This window comes from Tripterygium wilfordii, chromosome 13, assembly GCF_013401445.1.
Source record: "Tripterygium wilfordii isolate XIE 37 chromosome 13, ASM1340144v1, whole genome shotgun sequence".
Taxonomy (NCBI): domain Eukaryota; kingdom Viridiplantae; phylum Streptophyta; class Magnoliopsida; order Celastrales; family Celastraceae; genus Tripterygium; species Tripterygium wilfordii.
The window spans coordinates 5,378,434-5,385,973 of NC_052244.1; the positions used below are offsets into that span (position 1 = coordinate 5,378,434).

Below are 7,540 nucleotides of genomic sequence, written 5' to 3' on the forward strand. Positions count from 1 at the left end.
TGTAAGCCCTCAATTTGAGGGTTTGTGAGGTGAGAAAAAAATTGTTTCTTATTTCCTAAATCTTCAATAAAAGTTTTTCACTTATTTCAACTTTAATAAAAATATTTTTGTAACTGATATCTCTCAATTCTGCTTAACTCTCATTAACTCTACCTCCTCTATTCAAGTAAGAGTGAGTAAAGGTAGTCCCCTCCCTTACTTAACTCTCCCTTTCTTAACTCTGCTTAACTCTTCATTTTTGAATCCAAACTGTGTTTTAGCAAAATAATTAGTTTTCCAACTTATGCTTTTTGAAAATACATACAGAAAAAAACCTTTAAGCAAACACTGAAAATTATAATTTTATCAAAACTTAATATTCACATGGATGTAATGTTACACGTATTACATAAAAATACTTTAAAAAAATCAAAAATCATATTTATTCAATCGATATTCTATGGATTAATTAATTTTAATTACCATCATTAATTACGATTGATTCTGTGTTATAAAATTTGCTATTGCTGATACAAGTAGAGATGCAAAAAAGAGCAAGACACTAATAACAACACACGCTCTTTACAATAAGGAAATACTCGTCAATGAGCACAAATGTGATGAGTCAAAAAAGCATCACGACAATTAAATAATTATTTTCCATATTATATATTATTTGGATTTATTCATAATCCATCAACTGTAGCTTTCTGCAATAGATAGTCAATTTCTTTCATTAAATTTTTAAGTTCTTCGATTGCAGTAAGAATTAGGATCAAATTTTAAAGCAGTTACTTTCTTCTTTTTTCTAATCACGAAGAATATCATAAAAGTTCACTCTTTCAACATCTTTTATGGGTCTTGACTCAGGTTGTCATGTTCGTGTGCACGAATATTTTCAATTTAATAATATGAAAAGTTTGGTCAAAACCAAACACATAGCCACAAAAATATTGTTATTAATTGGAATTGAACTTGAAATCTTTTGAGTTCATACGATATATTATAATACAAATTGGACAAAAAATTTGGAATTTTTTTTTCATTTAGACCTCGAATGCTCACTAACTCCTAAAAAAATCAAAATGACACCATTATAATACATGCTTTTGGCCAATCGACAGTAAAATAAATAAACCAACAATTTTTAAAAAAAAAAAACCTAGAGAAAAGCAAACCTTGAGAATTTTGTTTGTTTCTAAAGAAAGAAAGATAATAAACAATCACGGTTGTTGAACAGAGAGACACTTCACGGCGTGCCCTTGGTAGCGTAATTGTTAACCAAAGCAAGTGCATTACTCGTCAACTTCTTCCACTCACTCTGTCACACACCTCCTTCTTCGTCTTATTTCCTTCTGGAACATCCTCAAACCGTCCGTACACGTCTCCTCGTTCGTCAATGCGGCGCTCATCCACGTTTGCACGTTGCTCATCTGTAACATAAACCCTGACGCTCCCGTCACCCCGATTTGCTTCATCTGCTTCAACGACCCCCGAATCTCGTCCACGGCGTCGCCGAGGTTCGAGAAGCAGTCGTGGAGGGCGGAGGCGGCGCGAGTGTTGGTTCCAAAATCCTCTTCGCGAGTGAGGTTGGAGACGTAGGAGGCCGTTCGGCGAGCACGTGAGAGGCTGACGGCGATGGCGACACGGGCGAGCCTGGCCAGGTCGGTTTGGACGGAGCTGGCGTAGCGTGAGAGGGAGGTGTAGCAGACCTCAGGGTACAATGTAGAGCCGCAGCTCGTGCGGATGTGCTCTGAGCCGCTTGATTCTGTGGGGGTCAGCAGAACCGACGGCTGCGATTGAGTGGAGGTTAAGCAGTAACAAAAGGGTGAAGAGTAGTGGAAGGCGTGGGTTAGTCGTGGTGGTTGTCTCGAAGATCGTGTTGTTTATGACTATTCTGTTAGGGAAGGGCTTAAGTAGGCTCGTGGTTTTGAATCGAAATTACATTTGTGCTCATTATCTTCTGTGAAATAACATGTTTGCCATTGTAAATAGGTTTGTTTTATTATTTTAATAGTGGTATTAGAGCAATATTTCTTGAACAGAACAATCATTGTATCAAACAAAATTCCATTGCCATATGAAAAAAAGTTCGTCCCTATACTACAGTTTATACATATACAAATACATATAAAATTAGATATTGTTTCTATAATTTAATATGTGCAACTTAATCACAATTCGATGACGCATAATGAAAATTCACCATCCCTAAAGAAGGCATAGGCTCGTTGATTGATTCAATGATATGTAAAAACGCAGACTAATGGTGAATTGTAGATGTCAAGACTGTAACCAGAACAGACAATCTGTCTTCACCTCTATATTTTGGAAACCACAATCTCTGCAGCTTTACAAACTCCTCTAAGTATGGCGAAAGCTTAAGCTATAATGGGTTCAAAAATAGCATAAATAGGTTGAGCAAAGGTCATAAGTGCGAAAGCTTAAGCTATAATGGGTTCAAAAATAGCATAAATAGGTTGAGCAAAGGTCATAAGTTGATAGTATGGGTTTTTCTTTTTATATAATAATCATTATATAAACATGTGCCTATTCAACATTCTTGAAAATTGATAAAAACTTGAGATTTCTAGATGGTAAAGTAATGAACTAATCAACAAACCAAAGCTATTTTTATGTTACACTTGTCAGCTATTTAAAATATTATCTTTAAATACCACCTATTTTATTTTTAACACCATTAAATAATTTTAGTTTTACTTAATGGGTATTGATTTTAAATCTTATATTATATATTTCTATAGTTTTAAATTATTTAATTTTATACTTTATTTTATAAAATCTTAGGGTTTTAAGATTTTATCAACATTTATGAGTACAATGTCATATTATGGCTTTAGGGTTTAGGGCCTTTAGGGTCTAGGGTCTTTAGGGTTTTGGGGTTTAGGGCCTTTAGGGTTTTTGGATATTAGGATTTAGGAGTATATGGTCATATTTAACTTAAGGTTTAGGGGGTCCTATGTTTTTATCAAGATCAATTCAATTGACTTAGGAATAGAGACCAGAGAGTCATATTTAACTTAGGGTTTAGGGTAAGTTTTTATCAATATTTATTCAATCTAATTAATAACATGATAATATTATGTTTAGGGTCTTGGGGTTTAGGTGTTACTTTGATTTTAATAATAATATCAAATTAATAAATGTTTAAACAAATAAATATTTTTCTATATTATGTTATATATATATATATAAACATCTATAGCGGAGCGGGGTGCGGGGGATCGGGGTGGGTTGGGAGGCATACCCGTCCCCATCCCCGTCCCCTCACAAGCCTCGGGGCAGGGAAAATCCTTGCGAGTCGGGGACAAATTGCCATCTCTAGTTTGGTTCCCAAGCTACAAATAATTATTTGCAGTCAATTTATTTTGACATAAGAAATCGCGGGCCCACACGACTTTGTTTTTCCTTAGGCCCAAACAAGTTGGCTAGACCCAACTCACACAAACTTAGAAAAATGCCTTGTTAGTGGTTAGGGAGTGGGCTTAACCTTATAAATATGGCATTAGTCCCACATCTTATCGATGTGGGATAACACTCCTCTCACACTTGTTGGCTTAGGTCTACTTTGGGTTATCCGGTTCCTGTGGATACATTGGGCCCACACGACTTTGTTTCTCCTTAGGCCCAAACAAGTTAGCTAAACCCAACTCACTCAAACTTAGAAAAATAAATAAGTTGGCTAAACCCAACTCACTCAAACTTAAAAAAAATGCTTTGTTAGTGGTTAGGGAGTGGGCTTAACCTTATAAATAAGGCACTAGTCCCACATCTTATCGATGTGGGATAACATCCCCCTCACACTTGTGGGCTGGGTTATCTTAGACCCAACAAGTGGAGTAGAGGTCATGTCCAACTCAACCAAATTGCTCCAATACTATGTTATAAATCCACACCCCCATACACACCAACAATATTGTCCGCTTTGGGTTATCCGGTTCCTGTAGATATATCGGGCCCGCACGACTTTGTTTCTTCTTAGGCCCAAACAAGTGGACTATGCCCAACTCACTCAAGTGTAAGAAAATACCTTGTTAGTGGTCAGGGAGTGTGTTTGTTCTTATAAATAAGACATTAATCCCACATCGGTAGATGTGGGATAACACGCGGTCAATTAATCATCAATGTAGTGTGTTAATGAGATGATGTAAAGTTTGATCCACGATTGTCAAATAACTCACAAACTAACTATTTTCATCACTATCAAATCTTTTGTACCAAAAACATTTGGGTTTTGAATATAAATGAATATATAAGATAATAATAAATATCCGATGATATCACAGGGAAGCGTGTTGCGTAGGGTATACGTATACCAACCAATTTACTTTGTACAAAATTATGAATCAATATGGTTGTATCTCCCAAGTTGCAATTTAGAACTTGCATAATCGACATAGACACATATATCTATCTATCTATGTATACGTGTATTTTTTGTCCTCTTACATACCAAACGTTCGGTCAATGTGTAGAACAGTACAAGGTAAATAGACTAATATTGTCATAGTATGAGTAATCAAATGGATTAACAGAAAACGAGAACCTTGAGTAACTTAGACGACACTCATATGTATGGTATCTCATAGAGGTCTCGAGTTCGAACGTTCCCCATCCGCTTCCTCTATTAAAAAAAAGGATTAACAGAAAATATGTTCAGAGTTTAAATATGGTGTTTTTGGGAGATGAATCCCACTAATTACGCACTAAACTGCGACTTTAACCACGGACAGGTAAGGTAATTAAAGAACAACGCAATGATTTTGTCCTTAAAGTCAACATCCTGGACCATGTTTTTTGGGTTACATTTCGTCATTTCCATGTGACGAACCGTCAAAAAGTTGAAATATATGTAAAAGGGGTGAGGGGTCTGTTGTAAATAACTTTTTTTTTTAAAAAAAAATCATGAAATGTAATTTGATAGTGTTTACAAGTTCAATGATATTTTTTGTTTCAAATGAAAATCAAATTGGTTGTAAAAAAAAAATGAAAATTATAAATCGGTGAATATAAACTCAATTGGATTCGTAAACACAATAAAAACACATTCATGATTTATTTATTTTTTTAATTTTGTTCAATTGTTAAATCAATTTTTTGACAGCAGACCCCAGAACCTAGAATCTGTGCATAAGTTTTGATATTTTCTTTATATTATATAAAAATGCAACAGTTTCTGATTTTTTTAGTTTAATTTTTAAAAGAGTGTTCAAGGATAGCTCCACTAATTTCTTGGACAAGTGTGAAGTGCATTCCCAATCATAACCCCAAAAAATAGTCATTCAAGTAAGATTTCGAGATTTATATATTGTGAGGAAAGTAAAAGAAAGTCATCAACGGCTGTGATGACAAAGCAAAATAATAAAATAGTCCAAGAGCACTAGTTAACAATTGGTCAATATCACCAGTATTGTGTCTTTTTATCTGATGTAGGAGAACTAGCTAGTGAGGTCAGGGGGGTGAGTCAGACGACCACGATAACCACCGGTTCACCGCCTTCAAAGGCATTATAGTGTGTTGTAGTATTGCGTTATATCTACTTAGGTTGTATCTCAAAAAAAGATCCATTTTGGGCCACGTATTTTAGTCGAAGTGCTATGTAGTCTGTTTTTTTTTTTTTTGGTTCTCTCATTTTAGTTTTTTATTTCATGTGTATTTTTCGAAAGTTATACGCTTACAAACTATACAATGATAGAAGCACGTAAGTTCGAGGAGAGCAACGGACAAAACTTAAGTTGGAGAAGAATAAGATGAGAATGAAAGAAAAAAAGAGAGAAATGTGGGAGGGGTTTAATAATATGAATTCACAGAAGATCACCCATCCTAATACTATTATTGTCTAAACTTGTTTAATTGTGGGGTTTGATGGAATTTAGTGCATCAGTGTAGGTATGTGTAGTAATCCATTTTGGTCCAACCTGCGTATGAGCCCAACTCATCGAAGACCATGCACTTTGCCTATAAAAGACCTGAGCCCTAATACGGCTCAAGACTTGAATAGAAGCCCAATTAATCCATTCTCAAGGAAGCCCATCAAAAGCTCTCGCTCTTTTGAAAAAACCTCTCGATTAGGTGACCAAATCTCTCAAGGTACGGGTGGCAACCATTCAGGATCAGTAGCCTACTATGTGGAGAGCAGATATGGTGTCTGTGGCACTAAGAGAAAGTTGATGTTAGAAAATCAACTTACCAAAAGAATTAAAATAGAAATGCATGTCCAAGAAAATCAAAAGAAGACAGCGACAGGTCATACACAAGAAGAATACATAAACACAAGAGTCTCCCACAATAGAGAGGATCTTGAATTTTTTTTTAATCTTCGGATTGGACTTCCAATACACTGTTCGGACACAACAAGGAAACTATTTAGAAAAGGGGATCTTAGAGAGAAAGTAGAGAGATTTCCAAAAGAGAAAAAGGAAGAAAAAAAATATAATAGACCACAAAAATAGGCACTAGAAGCAGTCAAAACTCTTGTCTACTCTTGATTCAAAGAAAATGTAGTTCCATCGTAAATTAGGGATAACCGAGCAATCACCTGAAATTAGTATGGTGGTGGGTTTCGGAAAACCTAATAAGCCATTACCTTTCTTTTTTTATAAGCAATTAGCCATTACCTTTCAGCTTCCATCTCATCACATCATGTTGTGTTTGAAACTTTCCATGAACACATACATGATCCGTGAACCACCACCTGAAACTTGCCATGATGGTGGTGGTTGAAACGGTATTCTTTCTCCAGTATCTCGTTCCATGCATCATTCTTGTAGCGAATAAAATGATCACCACGTTCAACGAATGCTCCTCTGTGATATGGTCGCCTGAATCCTGAAAACAAAGATTGTCAGTGGGCCCGACGGTCGTTGTTTGACCGTAGGCACTCCGACGCTCAAGTTAGCTTCCAAGATAATCCAGCTAATAAAATCACAATTAGAGCTTAAGGAAAAAATACGTAACAATTTACCTCCTTTTATAGTGGAAGAGATTCACTTTGTGTATAACTCTATCAGAGAAATTGTAGGAGTCCTCCAATCAATAAGTTGTTTAACTTAATTGAAAAATCATTTCCTGATATTACAAACCTGTTAATAATAACCTGATTTATCACCGAGAAAAATTAATAGAATTATGCCACGTGTTCTGTCGGAATATTCCTCACATTTGCCCCCCAAAAGACTGTTCGGAGATATCTGAACTGGGCTTTGCTGAGAATTTCTCAATTGACTTGGGATAAGTGTTTTCCATACTTGTGAGTTTGATTTACCCTCTGGGCATTAACCATGCCTTCCATTTTTTACTATAAATTCATTTACTAGTGTGTCCCACTCTTTTACAATTTGTCTTTATCAATCCTATTGTCTTTATCAATAACTTCAGCTCGGTCGGACAACTAGAATGGCCAAAAAGTCAGGCCGGTCGAGCATCCAGACCTGCCAAACACTCCAACCCGGCAGCATAGCCACATAGTTCGACCAAATTCTCCAACTCGGGTACGCACCTAGACCGGCTGTGCACCCAGACCATTTGAGCACTCAAATCG

At 36.0% G+C, this 7,540-nt stretch overlaps 1 pseudogene; it reads right to left on the bottom strand.

The window, feature by feature from the left end:
• Positions 1–977: 977 nt before the first annotated feature.
• On the bottom strand, positions 978–6,762 carry LOC120012475 (annotated as a pseudogene).
• Positions 6,763–7,540: the final 778 nt, after the last annotated feature.